The sequence below is a fragment of the Mustela putorius genome, unplaced genomic scaffold, assembly GCF_011764305.1.
Source record: "Mustela putorius furo isolate JIRA1106 unplaced genomic scaffold, ASM1176430v1.1 tig00003937_pilon_pilon_pilon, whole genome shotgun sequence".
NCBI lineage: Eukaryota > Metazoa > Chordata > Mammalia > Carnivora > Mustelidae > Mustela > Mustela putorius.
The window spans coordinates 11,295-30,636 of record NW_025422082.1 but is presented as its reverse complement, the minus strand read 5'-3'; positions in this window follow the sequence as shown (position 1 = coordinate 30,636).

Sequence of the window (19,342 nt, the reverse complement as noted above, 5' to 3'; positions counted from 1 at the left end):
AGGAGCCGTTGGCCTTCTGGTCTGGAAAAGGTTGCGAAGCAGGAGAGCCGGCCCTGGCAGGCACAGCGGCCGGTGGCAATACAAGTGTCACCCGCTCTCTGTGCAGAGAGACGGAAGCCTGGCTGCTACGGAGAGAGGAGGGGAGGAGTAGGGCAGGGCGCATGCTCCACTCTTCGGAAGGAGTCTGCGCAGAAAGCATGCCTGTCCTGAGCCTCTGGGCCCAAAGAGACAGCAGCTCTTTGGCCACCTGTCCCTGGGGCAGACATGCGCTAGCCACCACGCGCCTACGCTGAACTCGCAGAAACAGCTCCCTGAAATAACGGGGAGTCAGACGCCGTCTTCCTCCAGGATGTGGAAGCTTGGAGGAGGCACGGGGTTTAAGGGGAAGGGGTGGGGACAGTCCCCCAAAGCTCCCTATTACGTGCACGGGCCGTGTGCAGGGATCTTGTCACCTCTCCTTTCCTGTGGGAAAAGCACTGGCTTAGTCCGCCAGTCCGCCTGAGCGCCAGAGTAAAAGGCCAAGCGATGCCTACACGGGGAGATGGTAGTGTGTATAGTGTGCCATCCTAGGCTCAACACGATACTGCAGGGTTGTGGCTGTGTCTGAGTCACCTGGCAGGGTGAACCCAGGAAGCGAACATGGAGCCCGGGACAGCAAGGCCCAAGAGGCACCAGCTCTCTCCCGCAGCTCTTCCCTGACGCGACTGAAGACTTGCTGAGGAAGCAGCGGCGAAGAAGTGCTGTTCGCTCCAAGCCAAAGCCCCTACGAAATCACAGCATTCGCTGAGAAATGTTTTGCGGGCTGCTGCTGCTTGCCTGAACCCTGTCTCACGGTGGGAGAAAAACCCGCATACAGCGAAAGCCTCTTTGCCTTGTATCTGCCGTTGGAAAGCACAGCATTCATTGGTAAAATGAGTTGGGTTTGGGGATGCTGCTGCTGCTTGCCTGAGCTTGTCTCCACAGCACGGTGAATGATACCCGCATGGGGCGAAATACTCTTTGCCCTAGCATCCCCTCTGCCTGAGAGAGAAGCATGGTTGCACACGTCTGTCACCGCGCGCCCCCCCAAGAGCAATGTGTGGAAGGCGCAGCACGCCGCCCCCAGAGAGACGAGAAGGATCCGTTGTCCTCTGGGTCGGGAAAAACGCTCGGGAAGCAGGATAGCCTGCCGTGGCACGAACAGCAGGCCGGTGGGGAAGCAGGATACCCTGCTGTGGCACGAACAGCAGTCCGGTGGCAAGACAAGTGTCCCCCGCTCACTGTCCAGAGAGATGGAAGCCTGGCTGCTAAGGAGACATGAGGGGATGACTAGGGCAGGGGCACGTGCTCCCCACTGAGGAAGGAGTCTGGGCAGAAGGCAGGCCTGTCCTGTGCCTCTGGTCCCATGGGGACAGCATCTCCTTGGCCAGCTGTACCAAGGGCAGACTTGGGCTTGCCACCAGGTGCCATACCCGCAACTCGCAGAAACAACCCCAAGGAGAAACGGGCAGTCAGATGCCGTCTTCCACCAGGATGTGGCAGCGATGTGGGTGACAGGGGGTGTGCCGGGGGATGGAGTGGAGACTGTCCCCTACAGTTCCCCTTCCAAGGGCACGGGCCGTGTGCAGGGATCCTGTCGCCACCTCTCTCCTGTGGTGAAGGCACTGGCATAGACCCCGAGTCTTCATGAGCGCCGGAACAAAAGGCAAAGCCTTACCTACCCCCCAGGAGATGGTAATAGGCATAGAGTGCCATGCTAGGCCACGCATGCTGCTGCAGGGTTGTGACTGTGTCTGCTTAGTTCGGCATAGCAAGGTGAACCCCGGGGTGCGAACTTGGAGCCCTGGAAAACAAAGCCCAAGAGGCAGCAGCTCTACGGAAGCTCTTCTTCCATGACGCGCACGAAGCCTTGCTGAGAAAACAGTGGTGAAGTGCGGTTCGCTCCAAGCCCAAAACCTCTGTGTGAGCACAACATTCGCTGAGAAATCAACGTCGGGACTGTGGGCTGCTGCTGCTGGTTGCCTGAGCCCAGTCTCACGGTCGGAGAAACCCGCATACAACTTAAGGCTCTTTGCCCGTGCATCTCCTCAGGGAAAGCACAGCATTGGTTGGGAAATCAGAGTTGGGTTTGGGGATGCTGCTGCTGCTGAATGCCTGAGCTAGTCTCCGCAGCACAGTGCACGAAACCCGCATGGAGCGAAATCCTCTTTGCTCTAGCACCCCTCTGCTTGAGAGAGAAGCGCGGTTGTGCCTGTGGAAAGAGCCTTAAGGAAAGGGACACAACTTTCACTGCGCTCCGCAGGAGCATGTCTGTGGAAGATGCAGCACGCTGCCCAGGGAGAAGAGCAGGAGCCGTTGGCCTTCTGGTCTGGAAACGGTTGCGAAGCAGGAGAGCCGGCCCTGACAGGCACAGCGGCCGGTGGCAATACAAGTGTCACCCGCTCTCTGTGCAGAGAGACGGAAGCCTGGCTGATACGGAGAGAGGAGGGGATGAGTAGGGCAGGGCGCGTGCTCCACTCTTCGGAAGGAGTCTGGGCAGAAAGCATGCCTGTCCTGAGCCTCTGGGCCCAAGGAGACAGCAGCTCTTTGGCCACCTGTCCCTGGGGCAGACATGCGCAAGCCACCAGGCGCGCCTATGCTGAACTCGCAGAAACAGCTCCCTGAAATAACGGGGAGTCAGACGCCGTCTTCCTCCAGGATGTGGAAGCTTGGAGGAGGCACGGGGTTTAAGGGGAAGGGGTGGGGACAGTCCCCCAAAGCTCCCTATTACGTGCACGGGCCGTGTGCAGGGATCCTGTCACCTCTCCTTTCCTGTGGGAAAAAAGCACTGGCTTAGTCCGCCAGTCCGCCTGAGCGCCAGAGTAAAAAAGGCCAAGCGATGCCTACACGGGGAGATGGTAGTGTGTATAGGGTGCCATCCTAGGCTCAACACGATACTGCAGGGTTGTGGCTGAGTCACCTGGCAGGGTGAACCCAGGAAGCGAACATGGAGCCCGGGACAGCAAGGCCCAAGAGGCACCAGCTCTCCCGCAGCTCTTCCCTGACGCGACTGAAGACTTGCTGAGGAAGCAGCGGCGAAGTGCTGTTCGCTCCAAAGCCAAAGCCCCTACGAAATCACAGCATTCGCTGAGAAATGTTTTGCGGGCTGCTGCTGCTTGCCTGAACCCTGTCTCACGGTGGGAGAAACCCGCATACAGCGAAAAGCCTCTTTTGCCTTGTATCTGCCGTTGGAAAGCACAGCATTCATTGGTAAAATGAGTTGGGTTTGGGCATGCTGCTGCTGCTTGCCTGAGCTTGTCTCCACAGCACGGTGAATGATACCCGCATGGGGCGAAATACTCTTTGCCCTAGCATCCCCTCTGCCTGAGAGAGAAGCATGGTTGCACACGTCTGTCACCGCGCTCCCCAAGAGCAATGTGTGGAAGGCGCAGCACGCCGCCCCCAGAGACGAGAAGGATCCGTTGTCCTCTGGGTCGGGAAACGCTCGGGAAGCAGGATAGCCTGCCGTGGCACGAACAGCAGGCCGGTGGGAAGCAGGATACCCTGCTGTGGCACGAACAGCAGTCCGGTGGCAAGACAAGTGTCCCCCGCTCACTGTCCAGAGAGATGGAAGCCTGGCTGCTAAGGAGACATGAGGGGATGACTAGGGCAGGGGCACGTGCTCCCCACTGAGGAAGGAGTCTGGGCAGAAGGCAGGCCTGTCCTGTGCCTCTGGTCCCATGGGGACAGCATCTCCTTGGCCAGCTGTACCAAGGGCAGACTTGGGCTTGCCACCAGGTGCCATACCCGCAACTCGCAGAAACAACCCCAAGGAGAAACGGGCAGTCAGATGCCGTCTTCCACCAGGATGTGGCAGCGATGTGGGTGACAGGGGTGTGCCGGGGATGGAGTGGAGACTGTCCCCTACAGTTCCCCTTCCAAGGGCACGGGCCGTGTGCAGGGATCCTGTCGCCACCTCTCTCCTGTGGTGAAGGCACTGGCATAGACCCCGAGTCTTCATGAGCGCCGGAACAAAAGGCAAAGCCTTACCTACCCCAGGAGATGGTAATAGGCATAGAGTGCCATGCTAGGCCACGCATGCTGCTGCAGGGTTGTGACTGTGTCTGCTTAGTTCGGCATAGCAAGGTGAACCCCGGGTGCGAACTTGGAGCCCTGGAAAACAAAGCCCAAGAGGCAGCAGCTCTACGGAAGCTCTTCTTCCATGACGCGCACGAAGCCTTGCTGAGAAAACAGTGGTGAAGTGCGGTTCGCTCCAAGCCCAAAACCTCTGTGTGAGCACAACATTCGCTGAGAAATCAACGTCGGGACTGTGGGCTGCTGCTGCTGGTTGCCTGAGCCCAGTCTCACGGTCGGAGAAACCCGCATACAACTTAAGGCTCTTTGCCCGTGCATCTCCTCAGGGAAAGCACAGCATTGGTTGGGAAATCAGAGTTGGGTTTGGGGATGCTGCTGCTGCTTGCCTGAGCTAGTCTCCGCAGCACAGTGCACGAAACCCGCATGGAGCGAAATCCTCTTTGCTCTAGCACCCCTCTGCTTGAGAGAGAAGCGCGGTTGTGCCTGTGGAAAGAGCCTTAAGGAAAGGGACACAACTTTCACTGCGCTCCGCAGGAGCATGTCTGTGGAAGATGCAGCACGCTGCCCACGGAGAAGAGCAGGAGCCGTTGGCCTTCTGGTCTGGAAACGGTTGCGAAGCAGGAGAGCCGGCCCTGACAGGCACAGCGGCCGGTGGCAATACAAGTGTCACCCGCTCTCTGTGCAGAGAGACGGAAGCCTGGCTGATACGGAGAGAGGAGGGGATGAGTAGGGCAGGGCGCGTGCTCCACTCTTCGGAAGGAGTCTGGGCAGAAAGCAGACCTGTCCTGAGCCTCTGGGCCCAAGGAGACAGCAGCTCTTTGGCCACCTGTCCCTGGGGCAGACATGCGCAAGCCACCAGGCGCCTATGCTGAACTCGCAAAACAGCTCCCTGAAATAACGGGGAGTCAGACGCCGTCTTCCTCCAGGATGTGGAAGCTTGGAGGAGGCACGGGGTTTAAGGGGAAGGGGTGGGGACAGTCCCCCAAAGCTCCCTATTACGTGCACGGGCCGTGTGCAGGGATCCTGTCACCTCTCCTTTCCTGTGGGAAAAGCACTGGCTTAGTCCGCCAGTCCGCCTGAGCGCCAGAGTAAAAGGCCAAGCGATGCCTACACGGGGAGATGGTAGTGTGTATAGGGTGCCATCCTAGGCTCAACACGATACTGCAGGGTTGTGGCTGAGTCACCTGGCAGGGTGAACCCAGGAAGCGAACATGGAGCCCGGGACAGCAAGGCCCAAGAGGCACCAGCTCTCCCGCAGCTCTTCTTCCCTGACGCGACTGAAGACTTGCTGAGGAAGCAGCGGCGAAGTGCTGTTCGCTCCAAGCCAAAGCCCCTACGAAATCACAGCATTCGCTGAGAAATGTTTTGCGGGCTGCTGCTGCTTGCCTGAACCCTGTCTCACGGTGGGAGAAACCCGCATACAGCGAAAGCCTCTTTGCCTTGTATCTGCCGTTGGAAAGCACAGCATTCATTGGTAAAATTGAGTTGGGTTTGGGCATGCTGCTGCTGCTTGCCTGAGCTTGTCTCCACAGCACGGTGAATGATACCCGCATGGGGCGAAATACTCTTTGCCCTAGCATCCCCTCTGCCTGAGAGAGAAGCATGGTTGCACACGTCTGTCACCGCGCTCCCCAAGAGCAATGTGTGGAAGGCGCAGCACGCCGCCCCCAGAGACGAGAAGGATCCGTTGTCCTCTGGGTCGGGAAACGCTCGGGAAGCAGGATAGCCTGCCGTGGCACGAACAGCAGGCCGGTGGGAAGCAGGATACCCTGCTGTGGCACGAACAGAAGTCCGGTGGCAAGACAAGTGTCCCCCGCTCACTGTCCAGAGAGATGGAAGCCTGGCTGCTAAGGAGACATGAGGGGATGACTAGGGCAGGGGCACGTGCTCCCCACTGAGGAAGGAGTCTGGGCAGAAGGCAGGCCTGTCCTGTGCCTCTGGTCCCATGGGGACAGCATCTCCTTGGCCAGCTGTACCAAGGGCAGACTTGGGCTTGCCACCAGGTGCCATACCCGCAACTCGCAGAAACAACCCCAAGGAGAAACGGGCAGTCAGATGCCGTCTTCCACCAGGATGTGGCAGCGATGTGGGTGACAGGGGGTGTGCCGGGGATGGAGTGGAGACTGTCCCCCCTACAGTTCCCCTTCCAAGGGCACGGGCCGTGTGCAGGGATCCTGTCGCCACCTCTCTCCTGTGGTGAAGGCACTGGCATAGACCCCGAGTCTTCATGAGCGCCGGAACAAAAGGCAAAGCCTTACCTACCCCAGGAGATGGTAATAGGCATAGAGTGCCATGCTAGGCCACGCATGCTGCTGCAGGGTTGTGACTGTGTCTGCTTAGTTCGGCATAGCAAGGTGAACCCCGGGTGCGAACTTGGAGCCCTGGAAAACAAAGCCCAAGAGGCAGCAGCTCTACGGAAGCTCTTCTTCCATGACGCGCACGAAGCCTTGCTGAGAAAACAGTGGTGAAGTGCGGTTCGCTCCAAGCCCAAAACCTCTGTGTGAGCACAACATTCGCTGAGAAATCAACGTCGGGACTGTGGGCTGCTGCTGCTGCTGGTTGCCTGAGCCCAGTCTCACGGTCGGTCGGAGAAACCCGCATACAACTTAAGGCTCTTTGCCCGTGCATCTCCTCAGGGAAAGCACAGCATTGGTTGGGAAATCAGAGTTGGGTTTGGGGATGCTGCTGCTGCTGAATGCCTGAGCTAGTCTCCGCAGCACAGTGCACGAAACCCGCATGGAGCGAAATCCTCTTTGCTCTAGCACCCCTCTGCTTGAGAGAGAAGCGCGGTTGCGCCTGTGGAAAGAGCCTTAAGGAAAGGGACACAACTTTCACTGCGCTCCGCAGGAGCATGTCTGTGGAAGATGCAGCACGCTGCCCACGGAGAAGAGCAGGAGCCGTTGGCCTTCTGGTCTGGAAAACGGTTGCGAAGCAGCAGGAGAGCCGGCCCTGACAGGCACAGCGGCCGGTGGCAATACAAGTGTCACCCGCTCTCTGTGCAGAGAGACGGAAGCCTGGCTGATACGGAGAGAGGAGGGGATGAGTAGGGCAGGGCGCGTGCTCCACTCTTCGGAAGGAGTCTGGGCAGAAAGCATACCTGTCCTGAGCCTCTGGGCCCAAGGAGACAGCAGCTCTTTGGCCACCTGTCCCTGGGGCAGACATGCGCAAGCCACCAGGCGCCTATGCTGAACTCGCAAAACAGCTCCCTGAAATAACGGGGAGTCAGACGCCGTCTTCCTCCAGGATGTGGAAGCTTGGAGGAGGCATGGCGTTTAAGGGGAAGGGGTGGGGACAGTCCCCCAAAGCGCCCTATTACGTGCACGGGCCGTGTGCAGGGATCTTGTCACCTCTCCTTTCCTGTGGGAAAAGCACTGGCTTAGTCCGCCAGTCCGCCTGAGCGCCAGAGTAAAAGGCCAAGCGATGCCTACACGGGGAGATGGTAGTGTGTATAGGGTGCCATCCTAGGCTCAACACGATACTGCAGGGTTGTGGCTGAGTCACCTGGCAGGGTGAACCCAGGAAGCGAACATGGAGCCCGGGACAGCAAGGCCCAAGAGGCACCAGCTCTCCCGCAGCTCTTCCCTGACGCGACTGAAGACTTGCTGAGGAAGCAGCGGCGAAGTGCTGTTCGCTCCAAGCCAAAGCCCCTACGAAATCACAGCATTCGCTGAGAAATGTTTTGCGGGCTGCTGCTGCTTGCCTGAACCCTGTCTCACGGTGGGAGAGACCCGCATACAGCGAAAGCCTCTTTGCCTTGTATCTGCCGTTGGAAAGCACAGCATTTATTGGTAAAATTGAGTTGGGTTTGGGCATGCTGCTGCTGCTTGCCTGAGCTTGTCTCCACAGCACGGTGAATGATACCCGCATGGGGCGAAATACTCTTTGCCCTAGCATCCCCTCTGCCTGAGAGAGAAGCATGGTTGCACACGTCTGTCACCGCGCTCCCCAAGAGCAATGTGTGGAAGGCGCAGCACGCCGCCCCCAGAGACGAGAAGGATCCGTTGTCCTCTGGGTCGGGAAACGCTCGGGAAGCAGGGATAGCCTGCCGTGGCACGAACAGCAGGCCGGTGGGAAGCAGGATACCCTGCTGTGGCACGAACAGCAGTCCGGTGGCAAGACAAGTGTCCCCCGCTCACTGTCCAGAGAGATGGAAGCCTGGCTGCTAAGGAGACATGAGGGGATGACTAGGGCAGGGGCACGTGCTCCCCACTGAGGAAGGAGTCTGGGCAGAAGGCAGGCCTGTCCTGTGCCCTCTGGTCCCATGGGGACAGCATCTCCTTGGCCAGCTGTACCAAGGGCAGACTTGGGCTTGCCACCAGGTGCCATACCCGCAACTCGCAGAAACAACCCCCCAGGAGAAACGGGCAGTCAGATGCCGTCTTCCACCAGGATGTGGCAGCGATGTGGGTGACAGGGGTGTGCCGGGGATGGAGTGGAGACTGTCCCCTACAGTTCCCCTTCCAAGGGCACGGGCCGTGTGCAGGGATCCTGTCGCCACCTCTCTCCTGTGGTGAAGGCACTGGCATAGACCCCGAGTCTTCATGAGCGCCGGAACAAAAGGCAAAGCCTTACCTACCCCAGGAGATGGTAATAGGCATAGAGTGCCATGCTAGGCCACGCATGCTGCTGCAGGGTTGTGACTGTGTCTGCTTAGTTCGGCATAGCAAGGTGAACCCCGGGTGCGAACTTGGAGCCCTGGAAAAACAAAGCCCAAGAGGCAGCAGCTCTACGGAAGCTCTTCTTCCATGACGCGCACGAAGCCTTGCTGAGAAAACAGTGGTGAAGTGCGGTTCGCTCCAAGCCCAAAACCTCTGTGTGAGCACAACATTCGCTGAGAAATCAACGTCGGGACTGTGGGCTGCTGCTGCTGGTTGCCTGAGCCCAGTCTCACGGTCGGAGAAACCCGCATACAACTTAAGGCTCTTTGCCCGTGCATCTCCTCAGGGAAAGCACAGCATTGGTTGGGAAATCAGAGTTGGGTTTGGGGATGCTGCTGCTGCTTGCCTGAGCTAGTCTCCGCAGCACAGTGCACGAAACCCGCATGGAGCGAAATCCTCTTTGCTCTAGCACCCCTCTGCCTGAGAGAGAAGCGCGGTTGTGCCTGTGGAAAAGAGCCTTAAGGAAAGGGACACAACTTTCACTGCGCTCCGCAGGAGCATGTCTGTGGAAGATGCAGCACGCTGCCCAGGGAGAAGAGCAGGAGCCGTTGGCCTTCTGGTCTGGAAACGGTTGCGAAGCAGGAGAGCCGGCCCTGACAGGCACAGCGGCCGGTGGCAATACAAGTGTCACCCGCTCTCTGTGCAGAGAGACGGAAGCCTGGCTGATACGGAGAGAGGAGGGGATGAGTAGGGCAGGGCGCGTGCTCCACTCTTCGGAAGGAGTCTGGGCAGAAAGCATACCTGTCCTGAGCCTCTGGGCCCAAGGAGACAGCAGCTCTTTGGCCACCTGTCCCTGGGGCAGACATGCGCAAGCCACCAGGCGCCTATGCTGAACTCGCAGAAAAACAGCTCCCTGAAATAACGGGGAGTCAGACGCCGTGTTCCTCCAGGATGTGGAAGCTTGGAGGAGGCACGGGGTTTAAGGGGAAGGGGTGGGGACAGTCCCCCAAGGCTCCCTATTAGGTGCACGGGCCGTATGCAGGGATCCTGTCACATCTCCTTTCCTGTGGGAAAAGCACTGGCTTAGTCAGCCAGTCCCGCCTGAGCGCCAGAATAAAAGGCCAAGCGATGCCTACACGGGGAGATGGTAGTGTGTATAGTGTGCCATCCTAGGCTCCGCACGCTACTACTGCAGGGTTGTGGCTGTGTCTGCTTAGTTCAGCCTGACAGGGTGAACCAAGGACGCGAACATGGAGCCCGGGACAGCAAGGCCCAAGAGGCACCAGCTCTCCCGCAGCTCTTCTTCCCTGACGCGACTGAAGCCTTGCTGAGGAAGCAGCGGCGAAGTGCTGTTCGCTCCAAGTCAATGCCTCTGCAAAAGCACAGCATTCGCTGAGCAATGTTCTGCGGGCTGCTGCTGCTTGCCTGAGCCCTGTCTCACGGTGGGAGAAACCCGCAGAAGGCGAAAGCCTCTTCGCCTTGTCATCTGCCCTTGGAAAGCACAGCATTTGTTTGGAAATCTGAGTTTGGTTTGGGGATGCTGCTGCTGCTTGCCTGAGCTAGTATCCGCAGCACGGTGGAAGATACCCGCATGGAGGGAAATACTCTCTGCCCTAGCATCCCCTCTGCCTGAGAGAGAAGCGTGCTTGCACACGTCTGTCACCGCGCTCCCCAGGAGCAAGTCTGGGGAATGCGCGACACGCCGCCCTCAGAGAAGAGAAGGAGCCGTTGGCCTTGGGGTCGGTAAAACTCTCGGGAAGCAGGATAGCCTGCGTGGCAGGAACAGCAGTCCGGTGGCAAGACAAGTGTCCCCCGCTCCCAGTCCAGAGAGATGGAAGCCTGGCTGCTAAGGAGACATGAGGGGACGACTAGGGCAGGGGCGTGTGCTCCACTCTGAGGAAGGAGTCTGGGCAGAAGGCAGGCCTGTCCTGTGCCTCTGGTTCCAAAGGGACAGCATCTCCTTGGCCACCTGTCCTAAGGGCAGACTTGGGCTTGCCACCAGGTGCCATACCCGCAACTCGCAGAAACAACCCCATGGAGAAACGGGCAGTCAGATGCCGTCTTCCACCAAGATGTGCCAGGGGTGTGGGTGGCAGGGGGTGTGCCGGGGATGGAGTGGAGACTGTCCCCCACAGTTCCCCATGCAAGTGCACGGGCCGTGTGCAGGGATCTTGTCGCCTCCTCTCTCCTGTGGTGAAGGCACTGGCCTAGACCCCGTGTCTGCCTGAGCGCCGGAAAAAAGTCAAAGCCTTAACTACACCCCAGGAGATGGTCATAGGCATAGAGTGCCATGCTAGGCCACCCACGCTGCTGCAGGGTTGTGACTGTGTCTGCTTCGTTTGGCTTAGCAAGGTGAACCCCGGGCGCGAACTTGGAGCCCGGGAAAGCAAGGCCCCAAGAGGCAGCAGCTCTCCCGCGGCTTTTCCACCCTGCCACGACAGAGCGAACAACCAAAGCCTTGCTGAGAAAGCAGCAGCGAAGTGCGGTTCGCGCCAAGCTGAAAACCTTTGGGAAAGCATAACAGTCGCTGGGAAATCAGAGTCGGTTCTGCGGGCTCTTCTGCAGCTTGCCTGAGCCCAGTCTCGCGGTGGGAGAAACTCGCATACAGCAAAAGCCTCTTTGCCCGGGCTTCTCCTCTGGGAAGGCACAGCATTCGTTGGGAAATCAGAATCGGATGTGTGTGATGCTGCAGCTGAATGCCTGAGCTAGTCTCCTTAGCATGGTAAGATACCCGAATGGAGCGAAATCCTCTTTGCCCTAGCACCCCTCTGCCTGAGAGAGAAGCGCGGTTGCGCCTGTGGAAAGAGCCTTAAGGAAAGGGACACGTCTTACACTGCGCTCCCCAGGAGCAGGTCTGTGGAAGGTGCAACACGCTGCCCAGGGAGAAGAGCAGGAGCCGTTGGCCTTCTGGTCTGGAAAAGGTTGCGAAGCAGGAGAGCCGGCCCTGGCAGGCACAGCGGCCGGTGGCAATACAAGTGTCACCCGCTCTCTGTGCAGAGAGACGGAAGCCTGGCTGCTACGGAGAGAGGAGGGGAGGAGTAGGGCAGGGCGCATGCTCCACTCTTCGGAAGGAGTCTGCGCAGAAAGCATGCCTGTCCTGAGCCTCTGGGCCCAAAGAGACAGCAGCTCTTTGGCCACCTGTCCCTGGGGCAGACATGCGCTAGCCACCACGCGCCTACGCTGAACTCGCAGAAACAGCTCCCTGAAATAACGGGGAGTCAGACGCCGTCTTCCTCCAGGATGTGGAAGCTTGGAGGAGGCACGGGGTTTAAGGGGAAGGGGTGGGGACAGTCCCCCAAAGCTCCCTATTACGTGCACGGGCCGTGTGCAGGGATCTTGTCACCTCTCCTTTCCTGTGGGAAAAGCACTGGCTTAGTCCGCCAGTCCGCCTGAGCGCCAGAGTAAAAGGCCAAGCGATGCCTACACGGGGAGATGGTAGTGTGTATAGGGTGCCATCCTAGGCTCAACACGATACTGCAGGGTTGTGGCTGAGTCACCTGGCAGGGTGAACCCAGGAAGCGAACATGGAGCCCGGGACAGCAAGGCCCAAGAGGCACCAGCTCTCCCGCAGCTCTTCCCTGACGCGACTGAAGACTTGCTGAGGAAGCAGCGGCGAAGTGCTGTTCGCTCCAAGCCAAAGCCCCTACGAAATCACAGCATTCGCTGAGAAATGTTTTGCGGGCTGCTGCTGCTTGCCTGAACCCTGTCTCACGGTGGGAGAAACCCGCATACAGCGAAAGCCTCTTTGCCTTGTATCTGCCGTTGGAAAGCACAGCATTCATTGGTAAATCTGAGTTGGGTTTGGGCATGCTGCTGCTGCTTGCCTGAGCTTGTCTCCACAGCACGGTGAATGATACCCGCATGGGGCGAAATACTCTTTGCCCTAGCATCCCCTCTGCCTGAGAGAGAAGCATGGTTGCACACGTCTGTCACCGCGCTCCCCAAGAGCAATGTGTGGAAGGCGCAGCACGCCGCCCCCAGAGACGAGAAGGATCCGTTGTCCTCTGGGTCGGGAAACGCTCGGGAAGCGGGATAGCCTGCCGTGGCACGAACAGCAGGCCGGTGGGAAGCAGGATACCCTGCTGTGGCACGAACAGCAGTCCGGTGGCAAGACAAGTGTCCCCCGCTCACTGTCCAGAGAGATGGAAGCCTGGCTGCTAAGGAGACATGAGGGGATGACTAGGGCAGGGGCACGTGCTCCCCACTGAGGAAGGAGTCTGGGCAGAAGGCAGGCCTGTCCTGTGCCTCTGGTCCCATGGGGACAGCATCTCCTTGGCCAGCTGTACCAAGGGCAGACTTGGGCTTGCCACCAGGTGCCATACCCGCAACTCGCAGAAAACAACCCCAAGGAGAAACGGGCAGTCAGATGCCGTCTTCCACCAGGATGTGGCAGCGATGTGGGTGACAGGGGTGTGCCGGGGATGGAGTGGAGACTGTCCCCTACAGTTCCCCTTCCAAGGGCACGGGCCGTGTGCAGGGATCCTGTCGCCACCTCTCTCCTGTGGTGAAGGCACTGGCATAGACCCCGAGTCTTCATGAGCGCCGGAACAAAAGGCAAAGCCTTACCTACCCCAGGAGATGGTAATAGGCATAGAGTGCCATGCTAGGCCACGCATGCTGCTGCAGGGTTGTGACTGTGTCTGCTTAGTTCGGCATAGCAAGGTGAACCCCGGGTGCGAACTTGGAGCCCTGGAAAACAAAGCCCAAGAGGCAGCAGCTCTACGGAAGCTCTTCTTCCATGACGCGCACGAAGCCTTGCTGAGAAAACAGTGGTGAAGTGCGGTTCGCTCCAAGCCCAAAACCTCTCTGTGTGAGCACAACATTCGCTGAGAAATCAACGTCGGGACTGTGGGCTGCTGCTGCTGGTTGCCTGAGCCCAGTCTCACGGTCGGAGAAACCCGCATACAACTTAAGGCTCTTTGCCCGTGCATCTCCTCAGGGAAAGCACAGCATTGGTTGGGAAATCAGAGTTGGGTTTGGGGATGCTGCTGCTGCTTGCCTGAGCTAGTCTCCGCAGCACAGTGCACGAAACCCGCATGGAGCGAAATCCTCTTTGCTCTAGCACCCCTCTGCCTGAGAGAGAAGCGCGGTTGTGCCTGTGGAAAGAGCCTTAAGGAAAGGGACACAACTTTCACACTGCGCTCCGCAGGAGCATGTCTGTGGAAGATGCAGCACGCTGCCCAGGGAGAAGAGCAGGAGCCGTTGGCCTTCTGGTCTGGAAACGGTTTGCGAAGCAGGAGAGCCGGCCCTGACAGGCACAGCGGCCGGTGGCAATACAAGTGTCACCCGCTCTCTGTGCAGAGAGACGGAAGCCTGGCTGATACGGAGAGAGGAGGGGATGAGTAGGGCAGGGCGCGTGCTCCACTCTTCGGAAGGAGTCTGGGCAGAAAGCATACCTGTCCTGAGCCTCTGGGCCCAAGGAGACAGCAGCTCTTTGGCCACCTGTCCCTGGGGCAGACATGCGCAAGCCACCAGGCGCCTATGCTGAACTCGCAGAAACAGCTCCCTGAAATAACGGGGAGTCAGACGCCGTGTTCCTCCAGGATGTGGAAGCTTGGAGGAGGCACGGGGTTTAAGGGGAAGGGGTGGGGACAGTCCCCCAAGGCTCCCTATTAGGTGCACGGGCCGTATGCAGGGATCCTGTCACCTCTCCTTTCCTGTGGGAAAAGCACTGGCTTAGTCAGCCAGTCCGCCTGAGCGCCAGAATAAAAGGCCAAGCGATGCCTACACGGGGAGATGGTAGTGTGTATAGTGTGCCATCCTAGGCTCCGCACGCTACTGCAGGGTTGTGGCTGTGTCTGCTTAGTTCAGCCTGACAGGGTGAACCAAGGACGCGAACATGGAGCCCGGGACAGCAAGGCCCAAGAGGCACCAGCTCTCCCGCAGCTCTTCTTCCCTGACGCGACTGAAGCCTTGCTGAGGAAGCAGCGGCGAAGTGCTGTTCGCTCCAAGTCAATGCCTCTGCAAAAGCACAGCATTCGCTGAGCAATGTTCTGCGGGCTGCTGCTGCTTGCCTGAGCCCTGTCTCACGGTGGGAGAAACCCGCAGAAGGCGAAAGCCTCTTCGCCTTGTCATCTGCCCTTGGAAAGCACAGCATTTGTTTGGAAATCTGAGTTTGGTTTGGGGATGCTGCTGCTGCTTGCCTGAGCTAGTATCCGCAGCACGGTGGAAGATACCCGCATGGAGGGAAATACTCTCTGCCCTAGCATCCCCTCTGCCTGAGAGAGAAGCGTGCTTGCACACGTCTGTCACCGCGCTCCCCAGGAGCAAGTCTGGGGAATGCGCGACACGCCGCCCTCAGAGAAGAGAAGGAGCCGTTGGCCTTGGGGTCGGTAAACTCTCGGGAAGCAGGATAGCCTGCGTGGCAGGAACAGCAGTCCGGTGGCAAGACAAGTGTCCCCCGCTCCCAGTCCAGAGAGATGGAAGCCTGGCTGCTAAGGAGACATGAGGGGACGACTAGGGCAGGGGCGTGTGCTCCACTCTGAGGAAGGAGTCTGGGCAGAAGGCAGGCCTGTCCTGTGCCTCTGGTTCCAAAGGGACAGCATCTCCTTGGCCACCTGTCCTAAGGGCAGACTTGGGCTTGCCACCAGGTGCCATACCCGCAACTCGCAGAAACAACCCCATGGAGAAACGGGCAGTCAGATGCCGTCTTCCACCAAGATGTGCCAGGGGTGTGGGTGGCAGGGGGTGTGCCGGGGATGGAGTGGAGACTGTCCCCCACAGTTCCCCATGCAAGTGCACGGGCCGTGTGCAGGGATCTTGTCGCCTCCTCTCTCCTGTGGTGAAGGCACTGGCCTAGACCCCGTGTCTGCCTGAGCGCCGGAAAAAAGTCAAAGCCTTAACTACACCCCAGGAGATGGTCATAGGCATAGAGTGCCATGCTAGGCCACCCACGCTGCTGCAGGGTTGTGACTGTGTCTGCTTCGTTTGGCTTAGCAAGGTGAACCCCGGGCGCGAACTTGGAGCCCGGGAAAGCAAGGCCCAAGAGGCAGCAGCTCTCCCGCGGCTTTTCCACCCTGCCAGACAGAGCGAACAACCAAAGCCTTGCTGAGAAAGCAGCAGCGAAGTGCGGTTCGCGCCAAGCTGAAAACCTTTGGGAAAGCATAACAGTCGCTGGGAAATCAGAGTCGGTTCTGCGGGCTCTTCTGCAGCTTGCCTGAGCCCAGTCTCGCGGTGGGAGAAACTCGCATACAGCAAAAGCCTCTTTGCCCGGGCTTCTCCTCTGGGAAGGCACAGCATTCGTTGGGAAATCAGAATCGGATGTGTGTGATGCTGCAGCTGAATGCCTGAGCTAGTCTCCTTAGCATGGTAAGATACCCGAATGGAGCGAAATCCTCTTTGCCCTAGCACCCCTCTGCCTGAGAGAGAAGCGCGGTTGCGCCTGTGGAAAGAGCCTTAAGGAAAGGGACACGTCTTACACTGCGCTCCCCAGGAGCAGGTCTGTGGAAGGTGCAACACGCTGCCCAGGGAGAAGAGCAGGAGCCGTTGGCCTTCTGGTCTGGAAAAGGTTGCGAAGCAGGAGAGCCGGCCCTGGCAGGCACAGCGGCCGGTGGCAATACAAGTGTCACCCGCTCTCTGTGCAGAGAGACGGAAGCCTGGCTGCTACGGAGAGAGGAGGGGAGGAGTAGGGCAGGGCGCATGCTCCACTCTTCGGAAGGAGTCTGCGCAGAAAGCATGCCTGTCCTGAGCCTCTGGGCCCAAAGAGACAGCAGCTCTTTGGCCACCTGTCCCTGGGGCAGACATGCGCTAGCCACCACGCGCCTACGCTGAACTCGCAGAAACAGCTCCCTGAAATAACGGGGAGTCAGACGCCGTCTTCCTCCAGGATGTGGAAGCTTGGAGGAGGCACGGGGTTTAAGGGGAAGGGGTGGGGACAGTCCCCCAAAGCTCCCTATTACGTGCACGGGCCGTGTGCAGGGATCTTGTCACCTCTCCTTTCCTGTGGGAAAAGCACTGGCTTAGTCCGCCAGTCCGCCTGAGCGCCAGAGTAAAAGGCCAAGCGATGCCTACACGGGGAGATGGTAGTGTGTATAGGGTGCCATCCTAGGCTCAACACGATACTGCAGGGTTGTGGCTGAGTCACCTGGCAGGGTGAACCCAGGAAGCGAACATGGAGCCCGGGACAAAGCAAGGCCCAAGAGGCACCAGCTCTCCCGCAGCTCTTCCCTGACGCGACTGAAGACTTGCTGAGGAAGCAGCGGGCGAAGTGCTGTTCGCTCCAAGCCAAAGCCCCTACGAAATCACAGCATTCGCTGAGAAATGTTTTGCGGGCTGCTGCTGCTTGCCTGAACCCTGTCTCACGGTGGGAGAAACCCGCATACAGCGAAAGCCTCTTTGCCTTGTATCTGCCGTTGGAAAGCACAGCATTCATTGGTAAATCTGAGTTGGGTTTGGGCATGCTGCTGCTGCTTGCCTGAGCTTGTCTCCACAGCACGGTGAATGATACCCGCATGGGGCGAAATACTCTTTGCCCTAGCATCCCCTCTGCCTGAGAGAGAAGCATGGTTGCACACGTCTGTCACCGCGCTCCCCAGGAGCAATGTGTGGAAGGCGCAGCACGCCGCCCCCAGAGACGAGAAGGATCCGTTGTCCTCTGGGTCGGGAAACGCTCGGGAAGCGGGATAGCCTGCCGTGGCACGAACAGCAGGCCGGTGGGAAGCAGGATACCCTGCTGTGGCACGAACAGCAGTCCGGTGGCAAGACAAGTGTCCCCCGCTCACTGTCCAGAGAGATGGAAGCCTGGCTGCTAAGGAGACATGAGGGGATGACTAGGGCAGGGGCACGTGCTCCCCACTGAGGAAGGAGTCTGGGCAGAAGGCAGGCCTGTCCTGTGCCTCTGGTCCCATGGGGACAGCATCTCCTTGGCCAGCTGTACCAAGGGCAGACTTGGGCTTGCCACCAGGTGCCATACCCGCAACTCGCAGAAACAACCCCAAGGAGAAACGGGCAGTCAGATGCCGTCTTCCACCAGGATGTGGGCAGCGATGTGGGTGACAGGGGTGTGCCGGGGATGGAGTGGAGACTGTCCCCTACAGTTCCCCTTCCAAGGGCACGGGCCGTGTGCAGGGATCCTGTCGCCACCTCTCTCCTGTGGTGAAGGCACTGGCATAGACCCCGAGTCTTCATGAGCGCCGGAACAAAAGGCAAAGCCTTACCTACCCCAGGAGATGGTAATAGGCATAGAGTGCCATGCTAGGCCACGCATGCTGCTGCAGGGTTGTGACTGTGTCTGCTTAGTTCGGCATAGCAAGGTGAACCCCCGGGTGCGAACTTGGAGCCCTGGAAAACAAAGCCCAAGAGGCAGCAGCTCTACGGAAGCTCTTCTTCCATGACGCGCACGAAGCCTTGCTGAGAAAACAGTGGTGAAGTGCGGTTCGCTCCAAGCCCAAAACCTCTGTGTGAGCACAACATTCGCTGAGAAATCAACGTCGGGACTGTGGGCTGCTGCTGCTGGTTGCCTGAGCCCAGTCTCACGGTCGGAGAAACCCGCATACAACTTAAGGCTCTTTGCCCGTGCATCTCCTCAGGGAAAGCACAGCATTGGTTGGGAAATCAGAGTTGGGTTTGGGGATGCTGCTGCTGCTGCTGCCTGAGCTAGTCTCCGCAGCACAGTGCACGAAACCCGCATGGAGCGAAATCCTCTTTGCTCTAGCACCCCCTCTGCCTGAGAGAGAAGCGCGGTTGTGCCTGTGGAAAGAGCCTTAAGGAAAGGGACACAACTTTCACTGCGCTCCGCAGGAGCATGTCTGTGGAAGATGCAGCACGCTGCCCAGGGAGAAGAGCAGGAGCCGTTGGCCTTCTGGTCTGGAAACGGTTGCGAAGCAGGAGAGCCGGCCCTGACAGGCACAGCGGCCGGTGGCAATACAAGTGTCACCCGCTCTCTGTGCAGAGAGACGGAAGCCTGGCTGATACGGAGAGAGGAGGGGATGAGTAGGGCAGGGCGCGTGCTCCACTCTTCGGAAGGAGTCTGGGCAGAAAGCATACCTGTCCTGAGCCTCTGGGCCCAAGGAGACAGCAGCTCTTTGGCCACCTGTCCCTGGGGCAGACATGCGCAAGCCACCAGGCGCCTATGCTGAACTCGCAGAAAACAGCTCCCTGAAATAACGGGGAGTCAGACGCCGTGTTCCTCCAGGATGTGGAAGCTTGGAGGAGGCACGGGGTTTAAGGGGAAGGGGTGGGGACAGTCCCCCAAGGCTCCCTATTAGGTGCACGGGCCGTATGCAGGGATCCTGTCACCTCTCCTTTCCTGTGGGAAAAGCACTGGCTTAGTCAGCCAGTCCGCCTGAGCGCCAGAATAAAAGGCCAAGCGATGCCTACACGGGGAGATGGTAGTGTGTATAGTGTGCCATCCTAGGCTCCGCACGCTACTGCAGGGTTGTGGCTGTGTCTGCTTAGTTCAGCCTGACAGGGTGAAACCAAGGACGCGAACATGGAGCCCGGGACAGCAAGGCCCAAGAGGCACCAGCTCTCCCGCAGCTCTTCTTCCCTGACGCGACTGAAGCCTTGCTGAGGAAGCAGCGGCGAAGTGCTGTTCGCTCCAAGTCAATGCCTCTGCAAAAGCACAGCATTCGCTGAGCAATGTTCTGCGGGCTGCTGCTGCTTGCCTGAGCCCTGTCTCACGGTGGGAGAAACCCGCAGAAGGCGAAAGCCTCTTCGCCTTGTCATCTGCCCTTGGAAAGCACAGCATTTGT